Genomic DNA, 26,265 nt, shown 5'->3' on the forward strand with positions numbered 1-26,265 from the left:
GCAGAGCGGAATATTCTAAGACGGCGGACCACTCACTCACTCACTCACAATCCGGACTGGCACTCGCGACAACACAGCATTGCACTCTTTGTCTTCTTCAGTGGTAATGATAATCCAATGGTTTGGGCGTTGAGACCATCTGCAAAAGAGGCCGAGAGGGAGGCGCTCAAGGAGGCGTCGTCATCCCGTGTCGAGTCAAACGCCATCGCGCTCACGTCCCATTGACAGTTGAAGATCGCGCACTTGCCGAGACGACCGATCATCCATTCGCCCGGAGAAGAAGAAGAAAGTGGCGCGATATCTGCAGAAAACTCTTTCGATTGAAAAAGAGATGTGGAAGAAGAGCACTCGACGAGCGCCGTTGTGTGTTGCGGGCGGCGATCGTCAGCTGCAACGGCGGCCGGTCGGGCACGGCGGGAAGGCCGCGACTGACGGCGAAGGGATGGGAGGGGAAGGGTGGGGGGAGAGAATGGGGGAGGGCAAACCCGCCACTCCCCCTTCCACGACATCCCGAGGGACGGAGGGGGCGCCACTGTGGGACTCCCCCACCCCCCTCCCCACATAGAGGAATCCGATCGGGGAGGGGAAAGGGCGACGCCGGCGTTCCCTGGCGGCCGGGAGGCGAACCAACTCCGGCAGACACCCCCCCCTCCCCCCACTCCTGCTGCCTTTTTCTCTCCCTCCCTGTCTCCTCGAGGGGGAGGAAGGGGGTGGTGCCGAATCGTCATTGGCCGAAGTGAAACCGCCCCCTCCTCAACGTCATCCCACTCACATCCCTCGCCCCACATAAACAACTAGAAGAACAAAGCGCGGAAGACTCGACGATTGTTTTCCTCTGCTCTCTCTATCTCTCAAGTTCTTCGCAGACGCTGTACCAGTTCTCCACCGCTCTCTGCCCCCCACCCCGTCATCTATCACATTGTAAGAAGACAAGGACGCAGAGTGCAGCAGGAGATTCTTAGGGCTAACGAGTTCTTAGGGATATCAGGATGGCCATTCGTGCCTGAGTGACACTTGCCAAAGCCATCGCCGTTTCTTGATCTCACAATCAGCCCTGCTAGAAATTTTTGGAGAATATTTTTAAAGTACATAAGGAAATCTATGGAAAGCAGTGGCGTAGCCAGGGGGGCCTTGGGGGTCCCCCCCCCCCCCCCCCCCCCCCCCGAAATATAAAAACACAAATATTTTTCTTCATAAATGAAAACAATATATTGAAAAATCATGAATTTACAAAATATTTCTTTAACAAATGAATTTTTCGGTAATAGAAAGTGCTCAAATTAGTTTAAAGCGCATTATTTAGTACCCCGTTTTTTTTCATTTTCCCCCTGGTTTTGGACCCCCCCTTCCCCCACCCCGAACAAAATACCTGGCTACATCACTGATGGAAAGCATCGTCTGCTCGGTAGAACGGGTTCATTTTCACAGGAACTAACGAAACCTGGCTCGTGCTCCGTTGAATCTGTAGAAACACATTTTGTACAATGAATATGGACGACCTTGTCTGTTTCCTTTCAAGTCAGTTCAGAAACTTAAAAGGACTACTGCGTGACTCGTCAGAAACTGATAAGGAACTCCTTCGAGCATCTACAGGAACTGTAAGAAATTTTGTAGATACATTTTTAAATAATTCTTCAATATTTTAAGGAACAATGACAAATGTTTGGGGAATTCTGCTGAAATACGTTTTAAGGTATTTATACGGCATATTCTATCAGTGATGGTAATGTCAATATCTACAGTTGCATAACACCCTACAAGTTGCCTCAATAGGTGTGTGGCGGGGGATGTCAGAACACCAGCCGTTTAAAAAAAAAAAAAAAAAGAAGATGCGCTTTGTTGTGATTTTACTACTGAATTCCCCTGGCATATTTGAACTCCTTTATTGTTTTGGAGAAAAAACAATTACTACACCTATCCGTAAAGCATGATATCTCTCTTAATTTATCGTTTCTGCCCGCCTTAGCAGCATAGTGAGGTTCTAAGATAATGTTCTCTGTGTTGTTTCTTCTTCATTTCATAATAGCTCAATCGATCTAAGAGCAACACTTACATTAGCCTTTAAGTCTCTTGCGGTTCCCTATCTAACTGGCGTAAAAGCTGCGTAACGTTCTCTTTTCGCTCGCAGAACGATTTGACCAATCGTGTCGCTTTCATTTAATAATAATAATAATAATGATAATAAAGTTTAATAAAGGGTAAACATATCCGTTTTCAATATATACAATTAGTTTTTGGAAAAAAGAAAAATTCTTAGAACAACTTATAATAAAAAATAGAATCATATAAAACTTTATGCAAAAACACACATCGACAAATAGAAAAATGATACTCAAATGCTACTAAATTTATCATATAAAAAGCAATCTCTTGGACATGTATAAAAAATAATAGACATAGCATTTTCATCAATAAAAGTGATGGAGATTTCGCAGTCATACGTAAAACAATGGAAATAGACATTACCATTATCATGCATATAACCAAATTACCAAAGTCAATGCGCATTCGAAGAGAGTTACGTCTTAAAATTATCTGCTTTAATGTTGAATAGGTCAATTTCACTGCATTTGTAGCTAATGTTACCCACATTTTTAATGTTGGGTGAGATAAGAGTGTTAATTATATTAGAATGAGGGAGTGAATGTCTGGCGTTCACCATGGGGGCACGGAAAGCAATCAATTCAACTAGATTAGGAATGTGTAAGTAGCACTTGTTGATCTCGAGTCGAGTATCGAGTCGATAATATTTGAAATAATAATTAATAAATATTTAACATAAATAAATTCTGAACCAGCCCCTATGAAAAAAATGTATAAAACTGTTTCAAATTTTTATACACTTTTATACATTGCCATGGCAATGTATAAAAATTTGAAACAGTTTTATACAATTTTTTCATAGGGGAGGCAAGTCAGCAATGCATACTACAATATATTCTACTCCATTTTTTTCTATGATGAATGTATAGCCTAATGTAAGAAAGAAAATATAATGAGGATCGTTGATGGTTAATGTAGGAGATGAATGAAAATTAATGTGACTTCAATAGTTCTATAGGCACACTTGAAATTAATTAACCCCAAGTAATTTGTGAACCATTTAAGTTATACATGTATCTAAACTACAATCGAGAGCCCTATGAGTATAGTCATTTTCACAACTATAATAAAGATTACATACTATGTATATGAATCATGTAATATTTGGCCCTTTCAAATACTCAAGCAGAAAAACCAATTATTCTATATGCTCAGCCAGTAGGATTTGACGTCTCCATGTTGCAGTACTACTGCCTGCAGAAAATTGCCTTTTGCTACACACTTGTGTGACTGGGCAAGTACTTTCCTACCAAAATTGTAAGATTTCGGAACCTTTGGAATTTTTATTAAAAATTATATCAACGATCTTGAATCGTCATGGAATTCAAGTGGACGAAGCAAACGAACCGTAGAACTAAGCTTTAGTTTTGTAGAGCTGAAAAAAAATTATATACTTCTCACGTCATTTAATCAACCTTAAAAGATCTTGTTTTTTTTATTTCAAGAAAGAAACTAAACGCTACAAGTGAATATCACATCGGACGGACGCAGTAATAAAAAAGGCTAAAAGAGCCTTGGTGATGTGAAAACTCCCCCTCACCTCGGCGAAGGTGGAAAGGGAAAAAGGGTATCGGTTGTTGCCTTTCGCGGAAACAGTTCATTTTTCTCTCCCTTAAGCATGCCGACTTAATCTCTTCACTCTACTTCAATAACTGAGCCATATTTCTTAGGCGTGGGATGGTTCCGAAAAATATCCAATCCTTAGTATTTTCACTCGAGTAATGCGTTTAATGGTCAAGTCTATCTATACACAATCCTTTTTAAAATCCTCAGTTTAGTGTTTTAAGTCAATGGAGACGATATTTCGCACTTTAAATAATTTTCAAGAATAAATTTTTTTTAAACTTGAAAACTCGGCATCATTTACCGAGCCTCAGGGTTCCGTGGCGTGTAGCTCAGCCTTGACGCGCGATTGAAAAATCGCTCTCATTTCCTTCGTCGCGAAAGTTTTTCCCAAGATTTATACTAAGTACTCTTTATAAATCCCTATTTTTATTGTGGTTCAAATTTTCCGAGTTATTTTTTTCGTAAACGAAAGATAATGTCTACTGATGACAAATTTCACGTGAAAAACGGGTCGCCATTTTGCATTGTAAAACCAGACAGATACGAGCCAAAATCTTCAAAAGTCATTGAAAGTATAGGCAAAGCGCCAGGTCAAAGAATATTGCGTTTTTTATTCCATAAAAATCATACCAACGCAACACCACCTGGATAAATTCAAAGATTTTTGAGGAAAAACGAGATCGCGCGTGGTTTTGAAAACTTGGTCATGTTTGGGCCACTAAAGGTCGTATTTATGTATAATGGCATATAAATCTATATCTGGTAATAATTTATGAGTATTTACGCCAATTTTCAAGTATCTATACCCATAAAGGTCATTTTGGACTTATTTCCATCTTTTTCCAATCTCGGACCAGTGTGCGCCGGGTCGGAAGAAGATCGGCCACCGCGGTGCACCGTGGCGAATGTAAAAATGACGAAGGTAAAAATTTGATGCAATGATTGATCGCTAGACGATATACATCTTTAATTCACAGGCGTTCAAAAATTTGAAGAAAGAAAACCACAACCCCGCAGGTTTTTAGATGATTCTGACTTCTACTTTCACCCTGCTATGGCAAAAATTGAGGACTTCTCCCTTGATAGCATAGGTGATAATACAACGCGCACATGCATTCAATAATTAGGAGCCCCTAACGGTGTGCTAGTCAATGAATAAAAAGTAGTCAAGTTTTAATGTTCAGTCAACTGCCTGCGCCGTTGTGAATGGTGAGAGTTGATAATCGGCAAATAGAAAATATCTCATTTCAATTATTGTATCTCATCCTTTCGACCAATGGCACTGTTTTGTGAAGATTTCATGACCAGAAACATGGGCGTACCCATCGAGGGGCAGGAGGGCCCCCTCCTAGAAGCAAAAATAGCAAATTTCTTTAAGGAAAATAATATTTTTTCAAGCAAATAATTTTAAAAACTAATAAAGAGCCATTACAGTTTCCTTCAAATGTTGGTTTCATTCACCTTTTCCATGCTTAAATCTTACCTATAACTTGAATAACCATGCCTAGCCCTCCCCCACCCCTAGTTTTGATCCGAAGTAACGCCCTTGACCAGAAAATTGGTTCATGTAACGAGAGGAGCATCCACTCAGGCTTCACTAGAATTTGATTTGAAGACCTTATGGTCCGAAACTAGATGCCTTGCCCACTACGCCATGAATTCTAGAATTTGCGTTTAAATAGTTCCGAAGCCAAATATACCGGCTGCGTTCACAGATACACCAATGATTCACTCTATTCGAAGTCATAAGATTCGATAAGTTGGCAAAAAAAAATAATCCTAAAAATTTAGATGGGATCTCGGTTATTTGGTATTTTCCAGGTTGCCGAATTGGGACGCATGCGGATTTCACTGGTGCGGAGGTTATGAATTTTTAAAATTTGCGGTTCTATGGAATTCTATGGCTCCTATGAAATCCTTCGGCGTCAAATTTTCGATACACGGGCCTCATCTAGCAGTAGTTCCTATTCTCACCGCATTCAGACGACAATTAGCTCCGCGTTAATATCTCCGGCACTGAACATCGACGACAATAAACCCCATTGCAGGTGAAACCATGGGCGGATGGAGATCAATGTTTTGGGGTGCGTGCGTGCGGTTTACCATTTTGTGCGACGCCTTGTTGCAGTGGCGCAGCCAAGAATTAAGGCTAGAGGTTTAGGCGCAAGTAAAACTTAGGAGTGTGGGGGGTATTGCATACCCTCCAGGGTAAGCAGGAGTTGCGGGGGCCGTCCTCCAGAAAAATTTAAAGAATGATGATTCAAAATGGCGAGTTTTACGGCTTCCTGAGGGATATTTGATTAATCCTAACACTATACTATAAGTAATACCATAGAGTAAGTTGTTAGAGTACGTTATTAACAAAATAAGCAGCGCCTGGGTGGAATTCGGAAAGACGTTGCCAAGGTTATGTTTATGTTTGGATGTAACTGTTTCTCTTGTTCGCAGTGGATGTGTACGTTATAAACTCTTATAAAAAAAAGGTTTTTCCTGCGTGTGCTAACGTAAGTATATATAGAGAGCTCACCACACGTACAAAAATCGTATGCGTTTTTGGTGTAGTTCTAGAACAATTAACCAGATGGCTAGGAACAATTTTTGCAATTTTTTTCATTTGCTCGTTCCACAAGTCTAAAAATATATTCTGAAGCAGAAAGGGTTGCTACGTTAATTGGAGACATTAATTATTCGATTTTGTTTATAACAATTGTTATAAAAAATATTTTATCGAATTTCGGCTAGTTACTTGACTTTTCCGAGTTTATATTCCTAATCCATTTTCCGGCAGACTGTTCTTATTATAAAGTTGAAACTTGCAGGAAATGTTTATAGTACATATTTTTCCATACTGGTAAACTTTAATTTGTTCAAAACTCAGTTTCAACGTTGTTATGTGTGTTTATATATCTTTCGGACGAAAAATCTGGAATTTTGCAGGGTAAAAATCAATCGCCTGCTAACTTTCGTATCTTACGATATAGGTCCATATATACTGCATATAAAATTTGGAAAAAACTATAAATTTATTTTTGCTGAAAGAATTGTAACTTTATCTCGATTACAAGGGGAGCTGTGAATTTTTAATGGCCGCACATCGTCAGGCTTTCCTTACTGGCCTGGGTCTACGCTGAAAGTTCCCGCCTCCCAAGGAGATCGTTATGCCATCAGATAGGTTGGCGAGGTGACGGTTTTGTTTTGACGAGGAAGAGATTTTCCGTGAGGGAAGATCTTTTCGCTTCAAGAGACAATATAAATCTTATTGATGGTCATCGCATCGTTGAACGATCAACATATCGAATGAAATACATTTCGCGTAGTGTGCTTCAGAACTTCAGTTAGGAAATACCTCACTTTGGTGAAGTGTAAATGTTATTTACAACACCAAGTGCCGGAAAATTGCAATAAAATAGGAATACGAGATTGGATCTCTACACTGAAAAACAATGCACTGTTTGCCTTTCGCTCACGGTCATAGCCTCTTCACCACAGTTGGTAACTAAAGCTTAAAAGTATTTGGTAATGAATTCTTAAGCGCGCAGGTGCAAACGAACACAATGAGGTATGGACCAGCAGTAGCATTTTTGGGAATAGGGATGGTCGGTGACCTTGATTTGTTTGCTTGATAGCGGGATAAGTAATGGGCCAAACGAAATATCCAAAGATACATTTTACGCGGCGAGCATTTATACAGCAATATCAAATGGTGTATTTTTAGCATATTCCGATTGTAAGTTGTTGCGGCACTATAAAAATATGGCAATTCAAAACTATCCGCCCTCCCCTTTTTCGGAATTAAACCTCCTATTATGCAGTTTTGTGAATCGAAACTGCAAACAAAATTTGCTTCGTAGGCCTCATGGGGAATCCTAATCCGTAGGCTAAAATATTTTATCGCGTTAGAATCTTGAGTTATCCATTCATTAATTGTTATAAAATGTTTGATTCTATGTATATTAGATATTGAATGCTTTCCGTACACAATTTAACAGTCCAAACCCTATTTTTTTGTCTTTGATAACAAGTTATTCATTTAAATACTGATTTTCAATACTAATATAGGATTTGTTTCAATCATGCAACATAAAGTAGGTTCGAAGATTTTCGCGGCGTTGATCAGATTATCTCTGCATTCTCTTCGGGTTTCCACCGCGTCCGTTGGCTTTTGTCGAAACTGTTCTCGCCAAAAGGCAACGGACGCGGTGGAAACCCGAAGAGAAGGCAGAGATCATGCAACATAAAGTTTTAAGTCCAAACTTCGAACTGCAACCGACCTGTTGACGGGCCTTTCCGGAGATACTTCCTCTGAGTGGCTGAAATGTCATCTATCAATGATTTTCCCGAGGTGTAACCCTCATTTTCCTCCATTGTTAGGGACTTATGTCCCGACGAGTAAAAACTAGTGATGTGTTTTTAGAAGGTTAAAAAACTTTTATCTAATGTAAAAAAATTTGGACGTAGTCGACGTACAAGTAGCCCTCCGCCAAGAGAATGTAGGAAAACAAAATTGTGCAGATATATATAATTATAATACCTTTTCTAATCCAAGTAACATCTCACCGTATGAAAGTTAATCACAACCAAGTTGATTTTGATCAATCAATTAGAAGGTAAACGAAGAAGATTTGATTATTTCCAAAGCAGAAAAAAGGAACAGTGTGCTAATCCTTAATAAGATCTCATGCATCGCCAAATGTGATGATGTGTTGGAGGATACCTCATTCGTGATTCTCCCCCGTGATCCAACGGATAGATTCCAAAAAAAGTGTTAAAAAAGCTTTATCTTCCTGCTCTAATTTTATAAGTTAGCCCCTAAATTAAATATCATCTTTAGGCTATTGCCCGGTTTTTCACCAAAATATAATATTAATATCTCCATCATTTTGCCACAGAAACTTCAACACCTCACGTCACCATTCAACTCCAAGCTAGTTTCATTTGACGTAAAAAATCTATTTACTTCTGGACCTGTACAAACAACCTTGTTACTTATGAGAGACTTCCTAAGAGACTACAGCATTAAAAACAGCGTGTCTTGTGAACTTCATTGTCTAATGGAACAGCGTGCCAACCAAAATTATTTATTGTACAATAAGAATATTTATCACCAAATAGACGGCGCACAGTGGGCTGAAATCGAAAAAAGCTGGCCAAAAATGATTTTTTCACTTTTTAATTTGAAAAAAACTATTATATTTTCAAATTATAGAATGATCAGTGACCACATTACGGAAATTATTTTATTTATAACTCATTTTTTTAAAGCAGGAGACATCTGTCAATTTAATGAAAAATGATCGCAAAATATTTTCCCCATTTTTTGAAAAAATTGACTGAAGTTTTTTTCTACTGTTGCGTTATGTTTAAAAATGCCTAAATTTAAATCATTACATAATAGAAATTAACATTTTTAGAATCCATTGTAGTGAAAGTTTTAATTCTAGCGATAATATTTATAAGTTTTATTTAAACAATTAAAATGTCCTATTTTTCACGTATTTTTAACATAATGTAGAGAAAAACTTGATGTTTTTCACTTTGCTTCACGAAGTGTTTAGCACCACATTATAAAATGAAGTGTCATCTTTAGTTATCAATTGAAAAATCCTGCCCCAATCTGCCACCCCGCCTCTCCCATCAAGTTACGTGCATGAATGTCCAACCGCCTGACGCGGTGGTTATTTGCTAACCTTTGTTCAGACTTAGCTGTAGTCGACGATAATTCGCCAAAAGTGAGCCGAAATTACACTTGTCTACACTTATATACTCTGTATACATTTAGCATGCCATATTAGTCTTATTGTTCCAATTTTTCCAAGGGCACATTATGATTTCCTTCATAAGTCATAGAATGGACTCAACGATTGCGCCGGCAAGTCATATTCTTGTCCTGGGAAGCGGGCGGCTGCAAATAATTATAAATTAATTCTTGGAAAGCCCAATTCTTAACAATATACACTTGCATATTCTGCTATCCGTACTCTTCTAGGCCTTTTATAACTCCCATCAGCTCAAACACTGGAAAGGGCACACGTGTGGCGGAGCGCCGCCCGCGCAGTGGCGGCGGGCACTACCCTGCCGACCACGTTAATCCCTATTGTACCCGAAAACCCAACCACCGTGTTATGATTCGTATCTGGCGTTAAAGAAGTACGCGTTTCATAACTGTCCCTTTGTAGAAATGCCGCTTATTGCTTTATTGCTTCGATCTATGAAAGGGTTATTGCACTGTTGAGGATCGCTTCCCTTCGCACGGGGTTTTCCACAAATGCTTCTCTCCAATTGGTTGAAAACTATTCTCTTCCACAAATTTACCGAGAAAATTAGTCAGTTTGTCTTCGTGAGTGCGAAAGGATGTGCGTGCTTGTGCTATGGAAGCGAAGAACGATGATTTTTTTCCCTATATCGTGAAATTTCAGCGTTGAGGCAGAACTACCACTAGTGAAGGATATCTCGGAACGATAAAAAGGTACGTTTTCCAAGTAAAATATCTCTTTGATCGTGTGTATTATTTAGGGAAATATGTTCTAATTTCGCTTTCCTTACGCGGTGATTTAGATTGTTAACATTTCGAATGAGAGAAAATCGAGCGCATGAAAGTAACCCGCAAAGAAATACATGACGTTATTGTTAATTAAAGTGGAAATTCGCTGTCGTCAAAACGTGAATTGGCCCTTCAATATCTTTAAGATAAGTTAAAATGGGGAAAGACGAGAGGACAAAGGAAATGTTGAAGAATGTCATGGATAAATACATTTTCAATGGGTATATCCAGATATGGAAAGAATGCAAGAGAACCAGTGTCAGGTTTGTAGTAAAATTTCGATGTTGTTTAGAGAAGGATATACAGCTCCCAACAGATATGCATGAATCTCTGCTTGAGACTCCTTGTTAAAGCATGGTCAAGGCACGACTAATGATGGGAACACTGCCCGACGTTTTTTTCTGAACCTAAGTTAACATCAGAAATTACCGGTATGTTTACCATCAAAAAGTCATATTATATAGATTTTTATTTATTAATTCCAAAATTTGTTATGAATATTTAAAATTTTTTGGAAGAAGGATTTGGTGAGGACTTTTTTTCCTTTATAAATAGGCATTAGCGAGGAACTCATCTCAAGGTTTGCCTCTATTTTAAAAGCTCTGACATCTGACTTGAGATGGATTACGCCAATTTCAGCGAGTACTGCTCAGAAACTGCATCCCTTTTTGTGGATATGTATCCGTGATACTACATGCCTCCCACGGTGCACAAAGTGCAGTTTCATGCAGCATCACTTGCCAAGTCAGCAGTGCTTCAAATTGGCCAATTTTCTTATGAGGGCTTTGGAATCTCTCCACAAAGATTTCAGAAGATTCGGAGCGCACCACACGCGAAAAATTTTGCGCTTAGAAGAAATGGGAGATCTTTTCCGAAGGCTCCTCCTTACTTCGGATTATCTAATATCCAATAGTTATGTATGTGCAAATGCTAAAAGAAATGTTTCAAAGGATATACGAAACTTACTTGTATTAGAGGAGCCAACTTTTGATGAGGACAGAGACGGCTGGGAATCCGATGAAAACTGGTAGTAGGCTGGTAAATTTATCCCTTATGTTTTCTTATGTTTTATATATTTATGTTAATATATTATGGTTCATAAATAATTTTATGTGGAATTTTGGTTTATGGTATAAATTTTTTGCTAGGTGATTTCTTATGTGTCCTTTCAAAGTGTTAACGCAAAATTAGTTGACTAAATCATTAATAATGTTTAAAAAAATAATTTATGTATTTTATATGAACATATTTATTTAAATTTTTAAATTTCATGTTAAACTACTTACTTTTTTATTCCTAACTATTAATATCAATTAAAAGCTCCCTCTTAACGTAAGCCGTCCAAATAGTAGATTTTTGTTTTTTTTTTCGTCTCCGCGAATTTGTTTAAAAAATTTCCCAGGATCAATTTTTCGGCAAAATGTCTTTATATTCATGTTATATAACCCAAATATGAATAGTAGGAAAAATTTCATCGGGCCAATTATAAAAATATGGAAGATATGATTTTTGGCCAGCTTTTTTCGATTTCAGCCCACTGTGCGGCGTTGCGATGCGGTCCCCCCTTTCACCTGTAATAGCCGAAATATTTATGGACAATTCAGAACGCCAATAATTTGATTCGGGCATTCTATCTTATCCAACAAGGGTTGGATTAGGCTCGGACTCGAGGATGAACCCTCATTAGAGGGACTGACCGTCGCACAGTGGGCGGAAATCGGAAAAAGCCGGACAAAATTACAAAATGGCTTTTTTTGAGTTATAAACTAAAAAACTTCGCAGGTATACTCAAAAAGGATTGAAATTTATTGATATGTACTTTATTTGACAAGGATCCTACCCGTTACTGAGATACAGAGGCTCAAACGTGAGCAAATTTCCATAAAAACGCCCGTCTTCAATTTTCTCTGAAAATCTTCCAAAGTAAGTGAATGGTGAAGTTATGGGTGGATTCTTGCCGAATAAAAAACCACATAATCTGTTAGCATGGTGTTTTTTCTTTAATTTTCCGTAATCTTAAAGAATACAGCCCATAAATTCTTACCGTGCAGTAACAAAATGGCGGATACTGTTTTTCGACGAAGTTTTACATTTAGGTAGAGTTTCAAATAAGTTTTCGGCAAGGTCGCGCAGAGTAACTTATATGATAGCATTGTTTGAAGATTTCTTGAGGTCTTTATGCAGTTTTATTTGAAATAAATTTGCGTCGCCGGAAATTACATTGATTTTTCGATCGCGCGGCAGGGTTCTTCTCCGCGCGTCGGGAGTTGGATTGGCCGCGCCGCGGTAAGGTTATTGAAGCTGTATGGGTTTTAACGCTCAACATTCACCGTTTTTAGGTTTTGCTTCAAGACACCGATTCTCAAATGGTCTATGGTGAAGACAGTGGAGGTTTTTCATGCGATGTACTTGCACGTTTCATCGAAGTTCATTTCGTTATCTTTGGATACGATCGAAGACCATGCTTCTATTAAAAGCGTTCAAACCTCGACAAAGTGAGTTGTTTTCCTGGGACTCATACAAAAAGACCTACCAGAAAGATACCAGCTGAGACCCTTATACCTTCTTCAATCACCGATCCCTGACCCTCAGGATTATAATCAAATTTAGCTGAAAATTTTCCTGCCTTTCCTTTCCTATATAAAATAAATTTAAGCTTAAATTATCAAATGACACTGTTTAAATTCCAATCGATACAACATATACAATATGCATTCAGAAAATCGTATGTGGCAGTGCAGCGTACACAAACCAACAGAATATTTATCGATATAAGGTGAACGATATTTTACATCCCCTAAGTTATTCATACCCGACGCTATTGCACCGCAGATTTAGAACCCCATGATTCAGCTGTCCTTCAGTGTGTTGCAAACTAAAAACTATCGTTTTTCTTAATTTCGAAATGACTATACTTCCCTGTAGGATAATAAATTATATGGGTTTTAAGATTAAGAAAATATTAGGAAAATAAGGTAAGCAATGTAAGCATTACTTTTCCGTTGATCATGGTCAGTAGTAAACAGAACTTGATCGTGTAAAATCCAGAGATGAAATCATTAAGGCCATCCACCTGCCTTTCGATATAGGTAATGTCTTTCTGATTTTGTAACTTCTTTTGTCTCTTTTTTTCACCTAAAGCGGATGGGATGACAAAATCGTGTCGACGTCGGCAGTGGATTTTCCCAGATAGTGTCATCTAAAATTGTAGAGCCTATATGTGAGAAGTGCCTCCGATGCAATTTAAATTCTTTATCAAAAGTTTAGAGATAAATGTAATTAACCAAGAGAAAGTGGAAACTTCAGTCGTTACCTGTAGCGCCTTTGTTACCTGCTGCTTTTTAATCAAACTAAGAGATACAAGGGAACTCATGACTAGGAATTTATCTGAAGCATCCACTTGTTGCCACATTTGCTTATATTGAGAGTGGCCCGAACTTCCATCAAAACCGTACTTAGAGATTAATCTGTAGTTCACCACACATTTTAATTCTTGAGAGGTGGAAGTGGTGGCTAAGCAGGCTATTGTTCCCAATATGGTGTGGTTCAGTGGCGCTTGAAGGTTTACTTCGCACATGGTCTCAGTTATTTTTATTCCTTCGTTATAAGCTGCATTTTTTTGCTATCGCTATTCTATCATAACTGGGATACAATTCGTGTCCATGGCTCAGAGCTGTCCTACGAAAAGACCGATGTTGACGCTTGGTCAAATCAGAGGCAATCATCAATGATAGTGCCTCTTCCAATGTCATCTCAGCGTGGACCTTTTCACTCGTCCTCCACTTTGAAACAACTCTCTTAGCCCGAGTAGGGGTCGTAGTTGTTATTTCTGCAATTAGGTGAGCTGATGCAGTGTCTCCCCTCTCTCTCAAACTCACAGATGCCGCGAGAGCAAGCTCAGCAGTAGTAGCAGTAGTTTTTAAAGTTTGAATTTTCTTCTGCGTGATCTAAAACATTAGGTGCGACATTTTTTTGGCCGCCCTGGAATGCCTGGCAAATATAATATGAATTTTGTAGCATGAAGCTACAGGGGGAATTTTATTTAGTCAATCAATTTGAGAGGAATAGATTTTTACAAAAATACAATACTCAACCGGCTGTCGTTGAAGTATCGGGAAAGTGATGCAAAACAAATGCATGAGGGTGTCATAAAACGACCGTTTTCGAAATTAGAATCCTGAGGGTCATGGATCGGTGATTGAAGAAGGTATAAGGGTCTCAGCTGGTATCTTTCTGGTAGGTCTTTTTGTATGAGTCCCAGGAAAACAACTCACTTTGTCGAGGTTTGAACGCTTTTAATAGAAGCATGGTCTTCGATCGTATCCAAAGATAACGAAATGAACTTCGATGAAACGTGCAAGTACATCGCATGAAAAACCTCCACTGTCTTCACCATAGACCATTTGAGAATCGGTGTCTTGAAGCAAAACCTAAAAACGGTGAATGTTGAGCGTTAAAACCCATACAGCTTCAATAACCTTACCGCGGCGCGGCCAATCCAACTCCCGACGCGCGGAGAAGAACCCTGCCGCGCGATCGAAAAATCAATGTAATTTCCGGCGACGCAAATTTATTTCAAATAAAACTGCATAAAGACCTCAAGAAATCTTCAAACAATGCTATCATATAAGTTACTCTGCGCGACCTTGCCGAAAACTTATTTGAAACTCTACCTAAATGTAAAACTTCGTCGAAAAACAGTATCCGCCATTTTGTTACTGCACGGTAAGAATTTATGGGCTGTATTCTTTAAGATTACGGAAAATTAAAGAAAAAACACCATGCTAACAGATTATGTGGTTTTTTATTCGGCAAGAATCCACCCATAACTTCACCATTCACTTACTTTGGAAGATTTTCAGAGAAAATTGAAGACGGGCGTTTTTATGGAAATTTGCTCACGTTTGAGCCTCTGTATCTCAGTAACGGGTAGGATCCTTGTCAAATAAAGTACATATCAATAAATTTCAATCCTTTTTGAGTATACCTGCGAAGTTTCAAGTTTATAACTCAAAAAAAGCCATTTTGTAATTTTGTCCGGCTTTTTCCGATTTCCGCCCACTGTGGCGTCGGTAGTCCCCACGAGAGCGACATTAACCCCACCATCTTCTGGTACCATTATGTTGACTACATCCTTTGCCGCTGGACCGGAAGTGTCAGACAATTAGATAATTTTATGAATCTTTTAAATGCTCGACATCCTAATATTACCTTCGTAGTATAAATCGAATCCAAAAAGCAACTAACTTACTCGATCTCTCCATATCCATAGTTGGTGACAAACATGAATTTGGTGTATACAGAAACCCTTGCTATAGTGATACAATCATTCCGAGTTACTGATGCCATCCAACCTCCCAAAAGTTATCCTCCTTTCATTCTATGTTACATAGATTGGTCAATCTACCTTTAAATGCAGTCAATTTCAATTGTGAACTTTCCACAATGAAATCAACTGCAATTTCAAATGGCTACAGCTTAAATACTTTAACTAAAATCCTTCAGAGAAAGTTGAAAACGCGAGCCATTTCACAGCTTTGCTCCCTTCCCCCATCACAGATAATTTTAAAAATTGGTGCCGGTCATTTTTTGTGGGAGACCTTTCCAAACAGGCTTGCAAACAAATTCCCCAAAAATAAATTCAATGTTTCTTTCTACAACCCTTGCACTCTCGGTGAAGTTCTGTGTCGTAACAAAGACAAGGTAGAACCCATCCATCAATCCGGCATTTACAAAATTAATTGTGAATCATGCAACTTGAGTTACATTGGTCAAACAGGCAGAAGTTTTATTATCAGAATGAAAGAACATAGAAGGTGCAAGAAATTGGGATGAAACGTAACTTCTCGCCCAACATTTGGTACAGACTTTTCATTCTTGTCATTTTCAACCAGACTTTTCTCCACCCCTTCAGTAAGGGCACAAGGCTTGATGTTTTAGAGCAATTTGAAATACAAAAAATTCTTATTAGATATTAGATGTTCCCGCGGACATACCCAACGCCACCTAAAGTAATTTTTTTTACTTAAGGTGGCGTTGACATGCCCCGTTAAGACGGTCAAAGGCTCCGCTCCGCGGTGTCATAAAACGACCGTTTTCGCAGTAGAATCCTGGGGGTGAGGGATCAGAGAGTAAAGAAGGTATGAGTCTCGGCTGGAATCTTTCTGGTAGGTCTTTTTGTATGAGTCCCAGGAAAACAACTCACTTTTTCGAAGTTTGAACGCTTTTAATAGAAGCATGGTCTTCGATCGTACCCAAAGAAAACGAAATGAACTTCAATGAAACGTGCACTCCCCTCGGCTAAAATACCTCCACTGTCTTCACCATAGACCGTTTGAGAATCGGTGTCTTGAAGCAAAACATAAAAACGGTGAATGCTGTGCGTTAAAACCCATACAGTTTCAATAACCTTACCGCGTCGCGGCTAATCCAACTCCCGACGCGCGCAGACGAACCCTGCCGCGCGATCGAAAAATCAATGTTATTTCCAGCGTCGCAAACTTATTTCAAAGATAACTGCATAAACACCTCAACAAATCTTCAAATAATGCTCTCATATAATTTACTTTGCGTGACTTTGCCGAAAAACCATTTGAAACTCTACCTCAATGTAAAACTTTGTCGAAAAACAGTATCCGCCATTTTGTAACTGCACGGTAAGAATTTATGATATTCTTTAAGATTACGGAAAATTAAAGAAAAAACACCATGCCAACAGAATATGTGGTTTTTTATTCCGGAAGAATCCACCTATAACTTCACCTTCTACTTACTTTGGAAGATTTTCAGAGAAATTTGAAGACGGGCGTTTTTATTGAAATTTGCTCACGTTTAAGCTTGTGTATCTCAGAAACGGGTAGGATATTTGTCATATGAAGTGCATATCCTTAAATTTCAATCCGTTTTGAGTATACCTGCGAAGTTTCAAGTTTATAACTCAAAAAAAGTCATTTTGTAATTTTGTCCGGCTTTTTCCGATTTCCGCCCACTGTGCGATATCCAACGGTCAAATTTGCATCAAAATATTTGCATCAAAATTTGATGCAACTAACGCACAACCTGTACCACGGTCAAAATTTCATCCAACTGGCTTATAATTTGTACAAAACACCGTTTTGTCCAAATGGATAGGACAGGTTCTAAATTTTCATCCAATTGGATGAAACCAACCATTCACAGGGCCCTTGACAAAAAATCATCGCCAAGCGCTGACATGGAGGCCACATCGTTTGCATGAGTATTTGAATTAATAAAAATATATATTATGGACACAAAAATAAACTTTGTTGTATTCCACACATTATGCATTAAAATCCCAACCGTCCTTCTTTTCAGGTCTTTAGCGTTATCGTAAACCTCTAGATAAAGACCTGCAAATATCGAAACCGGTTGAGTTTTTTCATAAGTACTGTATTGAATACTAAATGGTTTCGTTTTGAATTTATAATGTCACCATACCGCGTAGTGAATTAACAAAACATTATTTCAAATGTATATATGTATACGTTCGTGATCGTCTATTTCATCGCCTGGTGTGGTCCTAAAAGTAAAAATGAGCAAACATTTGTCTCGATAGGCGATGGAAACTCTCAATTAGAAAATCCGTAATAATGAGTTGATCTTTAATAAGAAGGAAGCGATCTTTAGAATTGCAATACAATGAGGGATGTTTTGGAAATAATAAAAGATTTACTTAAGGTATCGAGACCGAATTCTACAGGTTATCTTTGTGGCGGGCATGCAATCCGAGCGAGCGAGCAGCTGGAGAAATGACTAATATGGAATTACGATTATACCTGTGAAACACTACAACTGCCCGTTTCTATCACTATTATTATAGGATAAGGACCTTATTTTAGCAACTGCTAGATTAGGAGAGAAAAAATGTGATTTAAATGCACGTTTACAGCACAATTCAAAACATCTTCTCAACCACAATGTCCATCATTTATTAATAACATTTTCCTCGCGGGAATAAACTGCCTCACGTTTGTATCCTGGCGTTTTATTCTGCCCTCTACCTTGCTGATAAGGGACATGAAAATATCCCCACTTATCTTCAATTATTATCCAAAATATACGGGAACATCGGTGACCAAACTTTTGGTCCAAAAATTTTGATGCAAATTTAACCGTGGGACACCGGCTTAACGACACGCCGCACCGCCTCTCTTTCTACCCTACCCATCTTTTTACTCCTCTCAACCCCGCGTGGATTTCCCGTACCTCCTCACTTGTATCTTTTCCCACTGTCTCCACTCTGTACGCCTGTTTCCCACCCCTTCCACAAGCATGTCAAATCCTCCCCCACCCCTTTTCTCAAAGGTAAAAATGTGATGTATATATGTAAGACAGTGTCTTGAGCTAGATGATGGCTCTGTGAGCCGAAACGCATCGTACGCATTAAAATGTTGAGGAAAATTGCCACCAGTTTTTATTTAAATAAATGAGAAATATTTTGTATATTTATTCGCATGTTGTTGTTAGCAAACTTTTACGTTTTATATGTCCTTTATTCCTGAAATAAGAATCTCCAAACCAACAATTCCTATTATCATAAATGTGTCTCCGCTTTTGCATCAAATTTTCAGCGTGGAACTAATTCACGGGTAATATTTCCTTGCCTTATTAAATGGAGTGCAGAAATTTTCACAAAGTGGCTCAGTATTATGTCTTCCGGCAAAATACCATCGGCGATATTATCTCTCAAATTTGCCAATGTTCCAGTAACGCATTACGGAAGGCTGTAGCACTTCGTCCAAGGAATCACTCTGTCTCGCATAGTATCATTCGATATTCGAGCATATATCCTCTCACAATTTCATCAAAATCTGTGGTGGTGGAGTGAATACTTCCGCAACCCTATCAAACTGATAGCCTATTCGTTTAGTTTTGCGAATATATATTTATAGGGCTCGGGACCCCCCTGAAAATTCCCTCTCTCTCCTGCTTGTCTTTCGGACAGCAATCTTAGAAGTGCATGAGACAGTTTAAACACTTATTTACAGCTGCATGTTGTAAAACTGTTTTCAGTTGTAATGGGGAAAGCCAAGTAGAAAGAAGAGGGAAGATTCGTGGAAGACGCAGCTCACCAGGCGAGAAAAAATCCCTCCTATAGGACCCAGCCTATTGCCCGATTCCGCTTGCTGGTAGGAGTGAGCCTGTTCTCTCAGCCTGATGTAAACATCGTCTTCCCTTCCTTCGATGCTAGGGAGACTGACGGAGAGTTAGGAAGAGGGGAGGGCGGGAAGGAAAGGGGAGAAGCGAGGGACAGGTAACGACCTTGAAACCTGTCTCTCTCGCCTCTTGCTCGCCACTCCAGGGCCATCTATCTGCAGAATTGAGAATTAAAACAGTCGATACGATTCAGTGGCGCAGCGAGGGGGGGGGGTTGGGGGTTAAACTCCCCCAGAGATCCGAGAAATTTTTAAGTTTAATCCATTTTACTTTAATGGATTGATATTACTAATAGAATAGTGTAAGGATTAATAAAATACCCCTAAGAATGCCATAAAACTCACCATTTTGAATCGTTTATCTTAAAATTCCGACGTGTATTAATCTCGCACCTACCGATTATCCTGGTGGGTATTCCATACCCCCACACTCCCCAGTATTAGTTGCGCCTAAAACCACCCCAGCCTTCATTCCTAGCTGCGCCCCTGATACGATTTCCACCCATGCCGTGAGCCCTCTAGAATATACTTACTCTATGGTAATACTCATCCAATTAAAATGAATTAACCTTAAAAATTTCTCTGAGCTCTGGGGGGGTGGGCTTTATCCCCACAAACCCCCTCTCGCTGCGCCACTGCCTTGTTGATATCTTGTCCAAGTATTTAAAAACTTACGCTTTGATGATAGCTGTTGGGGGCGCTCCAGTATTATGTAATAAAAAATTTTCGGCCATTTTGGCCCGTCCATTTCCCCATGTCAGCGAAAATCCGAACGCCAAAACTTGTTTTCCTCCAGGATTACACACATAAGACTTATACGTCCGTTCAGTGTCTTTCATCAGCACTGCAACGTTTCATTTTTAATTACTCTTCGTTTCACGTCACTTACAAATATTTTATTTCACTTTAAATAATACATACTCGGGAGCAAGGGAACACCCGTCCGCCATAACTATCACAATCCGACTCCCCTCTTTTCATCTCCTCCCGCGCCGTCAACAATCACAACAATTACCTCACTCCACCTCTGCTGCTTATTATTGCTTGAATTACGTCACACCAAAACCAAAACAAACCACTCAAAATTAGGTGTTACAGCACAGATGTACTAAATAATAAGTTGTCGCCTGAAAATTAAAATTTCGAAATAATACGTTCAAAGGCATCGAAATTTCGATAAGAAAAATCTGGAAATATTATAATTATGAATGAAGCACATGATTTGTTTTTATATATAGACAGAATGATGGTGCCGAGATATACATTGTACATTGATGTATAGAATGAGTTTCTGGCGATTTTCAACCAAGATGACATTTTGATTGAAATCTTGAGACAATGCAGATCCATCGAATATTAGATCGAGGTGGAATGACTGGTATAGATTGTTATCGAATAGTAATGCTCCACAAATGGTATAAGGAAATGCTACTTGTGGATGGGTATTCCTTGGCTGGCTGACACGCAAAAAGGCCCAATCAATCCCCAGAAGCGCTGATCGCCTATCCTGTCTGTGATGCGATCGCCGAACGAACTCCCGTTGAAATCTCCTTGTGATGCCCTGAGTATATCGCATAAAAATGAGAAATTTTCGTCGTCTGCGCATGCGACCATGATGAAACTAGGAAAATCCAGATCACGTGATCTATAACGGGTCTGATTGACTGATTCGGACGATAGCATTTGTTAACAATTGCTTATTTCGATCTGAAATTTTATATCCATTAATTCCCCACTGTGGATAAGTTTGGCTTCCTGCTTGTGACACCTAATTTTTCTTCAGAGTCATCGCCCCTGTCTTTCCCCAGTGATTGCGTTTTGTAGCTTCTAATTCCACCAACCTCGTTCGCGCACGTGCGCCACAGTCATGAGGCGTCTAAATCTTTCAAATTCAACCAACAAGCGTGACGATTGCAACAATGCTAGTCTGCATGACGTCACAGGAGTTGACTGCTGTTAAAAGTGTGTTACAGGGGGGTAAGACGTCATAGTGGGTACGATTCTCGGATAATAAATCAAGAGGACTCTTGGGTGGATGAGTAATTTGGTTTTCTTCCGTTGTGATTCAAGCTATTTTTTACTTATCATGAGGGAATAATTGTGAAGGAAATTGACCAGAAATTTACGGTTGATCTCTCGCTGAATGGAGCCAACAGTGCCGGATTGAGCGGAAGAAGGGGATAGAAAATAACGAAATAATTAAATGAAATTGGGAAAGATTGAAAAGGTGATAATTTTTAAGGTGGGTCTCCGATGTAAGTTTTCATTTCACCAGCTGAGAAAACTATGTTATAAATCTTCAGTGGTAGGTAAATGGGAGGAGGGTGGCGGCCGCACCCCCTGTGATTTCTGGAAATAATTTAGTAATGGTAATCTTTAAGATGAAAATGAACGTTTGAACACATTAAAAGTTTTTATTTCACTAGCTTAACAAATAATGTCTAAATATTACTGAATATTATCTAAAAATCCACTTTTCGAGGCATATTCGACCTCGGAAATTATTTCACCTCCCCCACCACAACGACCTAAATCTGGCCCTGAATGTGGACTCATGGGGAGTCAGTCTAGGTATATTTTCAATTGAAAATAGTGGCGCCGACTCCATGGGGCCTGAGGGGGCCCGAGCCCCCTCAAAAATTCGTTATGGGCGTGAGGAAAAAATGTGTCAGGCTCGTCGATTTTCCCCGGAGTGTCCAGTTATCGAGATTCGAGACATCAGGGTTCTAATTTTGATCATATGACTCTTCTAAAATGCTTAAAAACTTATAAAACACTTATAAAATTTCCCAGGGCACGATCCTCGGTTTGGGCCCCCCCAATATTTTTTGTAAGTCGGCATCCCTGATTGAAAATTACCACATTCAGAGAGTTGTTGGATCATCAAATGAATTGTTTAATGAGTCATTCATTACTCCGGACAATAAATTGTAGTGAGCCAGGGATGCCGACTTACAAAAAATATTGGGGGTGGCCAAACCGGTGATTTTTATAAGTAGTTCTTTAATCATTTTTGAAGAGTCATATGATCAACATTAGAACCCTGATAATTCGTATCTCAATATCTGGACACTCCGGGGAAAATCGAAAAGCCTGACACATTTTCTCCTCACATCCATAACGAAATTTTGAGGGGGCTCGGGCACCCTCAGGCCCTATGGAGTCGGCGCTACTGTAGTGAGCCTTTACTCACCCGCAGTAGGCGGCCACTTAACGAACTTCCAAACAAAATCCGTGTTTGGCTAAATCTGCGACGCCATTCGGATTTGATCTCAGATGTCGGACCTGCAGAATAACACCCCTTGTAGCACCGCAACGCCCATTCGAGAAATTAGGGCGATAAGACGGCAGACAGGTCTCGTGGTCACGGGATCGTAACTGGGCCGAAAGCACTAGGCTAGTCTCTTTTTGGGATAACCCAGCTGGGAAGCTGACAAAACGGAGGCGTGGTCATAACCGAAATCAGTAAGCTATAATTTTCCTCCTATCTTAATGAATATACCAAATATTACCACATTCAATGAACTTGATAATATAACTATAATTCAGCAAAATATCCGCAGTTTGAGGAGCAACTTTGACGTTTTTCTGCTACATTTGAATACTCTGACCTTTGTACCAAATGTTATAATTCTAACAGAAACGTGGATTCATGATTCTGAAGCTAACCTGTACACCATTCCCGGGTATAAATCATTTGTCAAATGTAATAATAATGCTCGCTCAAAAGGTATAATTGCATTTGTCGAAGAAAATCAAATATGCTCAGAATGCACTATTGATTTAAATACTGCTGACTGTTTATTGTTAAATATAAAACTTAGCTTTATAGAAATTAATGTTTTGAGTTTATATAGATATCTTAATTTCCCTGTATCAATATTTGTAAGTGACATTGAACCTATTCTGAAAAGTGTAAAAGGTAACTTAGTAGTAGTTGGAGACCTAAACATAAATATTCTTGTCCCTAATGGAGATTCAGAATCTTACAGTAATCTTATGTGCATGTATGGGCTAACGGGCCTCATTGTTGAACCAACGCGCATAACAAAATCGTCATCCACCTGTATTGACCATATTTTTGTGAGACTATTAAATTCGCATAAATACACTTGCATAAGTAACGTAATGCATATGGCCATAACTGACCATTCATTGACAACGATAAAAATTAGCCGTAAAAATCTGATCATAAGTTCGGGTACTGACAAACAAAAGAACGATCACAACCTACGTATTGATCAGTGTAAATTAAAAGGGCTAATTAAGGATACAAACTGGGCATCTGTATTGGCAGAAGAAGTTACTTCTACAGCGTGCTCCATGTTTATTGATACATTTCAGCGTTGCATTAACTTATCCAGGTATTCAGTGAATTCTGATGCTAAACGTTCACCAATATTAAAACCATGGATGACCCAGGAACTTGTTAAAAAAGCTAAAAGAAAAGAACTACTATTCATTAAGACTAAATGCCACCCTAACAATGAAAGTTTGAGGAAACATTTCCTTAAATTTAGAAATAAATTACGAAAGGAAACTAAGATAGCCTTAAATCAGTACTATGTTAACAAGTTCCAAGTACTCAATTCAAATATAAAAGAAAAATGGAAGTTGTTAAATGAATTAACTGGAGAAGACAAAGCTGTCAAACAGGACCTGGAGCTAAATATTGATGGAGAATTAATAAATGATCCCTCTACTCTAGCACATGAATTTAACAAATATTTTATGAGTGTTTTTGATTCTGCTCAATTATTCCACGATACTCGTCATAACATACACTTAAAAAACCCTAGTGCATATAATAACGTGTTGAACTCTTTCTTCGTTGAACCAGTGACAGCTTATGAAATAACTACAATCGTAAATGCCCTTCCTTTAGGAAAAACTCCAGGGATAGATGAAATAGACTGCTGCACATTGAAAAGTGTAATCACAAATATAGCACCTGTTTTTGCCCATATCTGCAATTTGAGCTTCGAGAAAGGTGAATTTCCTAATCCATTGAAAAAGGCAGTAGTCATTCCAGTATTTAAAAAAGGGGAACGGCTCAATATTGAAAATTATAGGCCTATTTCACTACTTTCCATACTATCTAAAATAGTTGAGAAGTTGATGAAAAAAAGACTCCTTAGCTATCTCCATAAAGTAAAATTCTTTAGTGTTAATCAGTTTGGTTTTTTAAGTGGTAAAAGTACTGAACACGCATTAATGAATTATATGACTGATGTTTTTGAAGGTATTATTGCCAAGAAACGAGTTGGGACTGTTTTTATTGACATCAAAAAAGCATTCGATTCATTAGACCACAAAATACTGTTACAGAAATTAGAAATGGCTCGCGTAAGAGGTATAGCTCTTAACTGGTTTCGGAGCTACTTAACTAATCGTTCACAATGTGTAAAGGTAAAAAACTCGTTTAGTGCCTTTAGCAGTATCAATACTGGTGTACCTCAGGGTTCTATATTGGGCCCTATTCTCTTCTTAACTTATATTAATGATTTATGTAACCTTGAATTAAATGGTAAGATAACAACTTTCGCAGATGATGTGGCCTTAAATTATGTGTATTCTACTTGGGATGAAGTTGTTAATGCCATGCAGCATGACTTATCCTGTCTACGACACTGGTTTCAATATAACGGCTTGGAACTAAGCGAAAGAAAAACACAATGTATGTTTTATGATATTTGTGACTATTATAATCTTGATGTCAAATTACAGTATCACACGTGTGATACTGTAATTTGACATCAAGGTACCTTAGACTGTTCAATGCACTCTTGTACTTGCCCTGTTATTAAAATGACAAAAGAAGTGAAGTATCTGGGAGTAACATTAGATTATCGCCTGAAATGGGATAAGCAAATCGCAAATGTAAGTGCTGTTTTAAAGCGTAGTCTCACCAAATTTTATTTTATCCGTAATAAATGCCCTCTCTTTGCCCGAAAAATGATTTACCATGCTTTGGTACACTCCAAGTTGGATTATGGGCTTACTTGTTGGGGTGGAGCTTATTTTAACACCTTAAAATCAGCCTACTTCGTGCAGAAAAAAATTGTTAGACTATTATTACTTAAAAAGCGTTACGAACATTCCCGTCCTTTATTCATTGAACTTAACATACTCCCGCTAAGATATATGTATTGTTATAAAGTGTTAAAAAAAAATTTTTTGCGTAGTGGATATAGCCCAAAAATTTTTGGGAGCTATGTGCTGTTTAATTCTCGCAGAGGTTTCTCGATCCCTATGCACAAGCCTAATTTAACGATGTATAAAAGGAGTTTTTTGTATATGGGACCAAAATTGTATAATATGCTACCAAATACAATTAAAGAGACAAATTGTTTTGGTAAATACAAAAGGTTGATACAGAAATGGATAATGACTTTTGAAGACATTGAAAAGCTATGGTAAAGGGTCGGTATATTGCAGAAAATACCCTAGGCATCATATGTGTTGTACATTATCAGTTGTATCTCATCTTAAGGTCAGCTCAGTTATTATATTATTACGCACATGTTTTTTTTTTTTTTCTCAAGGTATTGTGTATTTTGGTTGTATGTGTTATCATTTCCGCAATTTATGAAATTTGAAGTTAGCCCAAACACAGGCTTATTGCCTTATGGGCTACCTTACTTCCTTGAATGGATGTAATAGTCTGTAAAAAATATGTATGCATGGAAGAATAAATTATTATTATTATTATTATTATTATGTTTTTTCTTAAATTTTCTTCAGTTTTCACTGAGTAGCTTTAGTGTTAAGAGCACGGGTTTTCACCAAGGTAACTCTTCACTATTGAATTGCGTTGAGAAATTTTCTCGTGATATGACAGGTTGAAATTATTACAGCCTTTTGCAGTTTGATGTAAGT

The sequence above is a fragment of the Ischnura elegans genome, chromosome 1 (genome assembly GCF_921293095.1).
Source record: "Ischnura elegans chromosome 1, ioIscEleg1.1, whole genome shotgun sequence".
In the NCBI taxonomy this organism is placed as follows: Eukaryota; Metazoa; Arthropoda; class Insecta; order Odonata; family Coenagrionidae; genus Ischnura; species Ischnura elegans.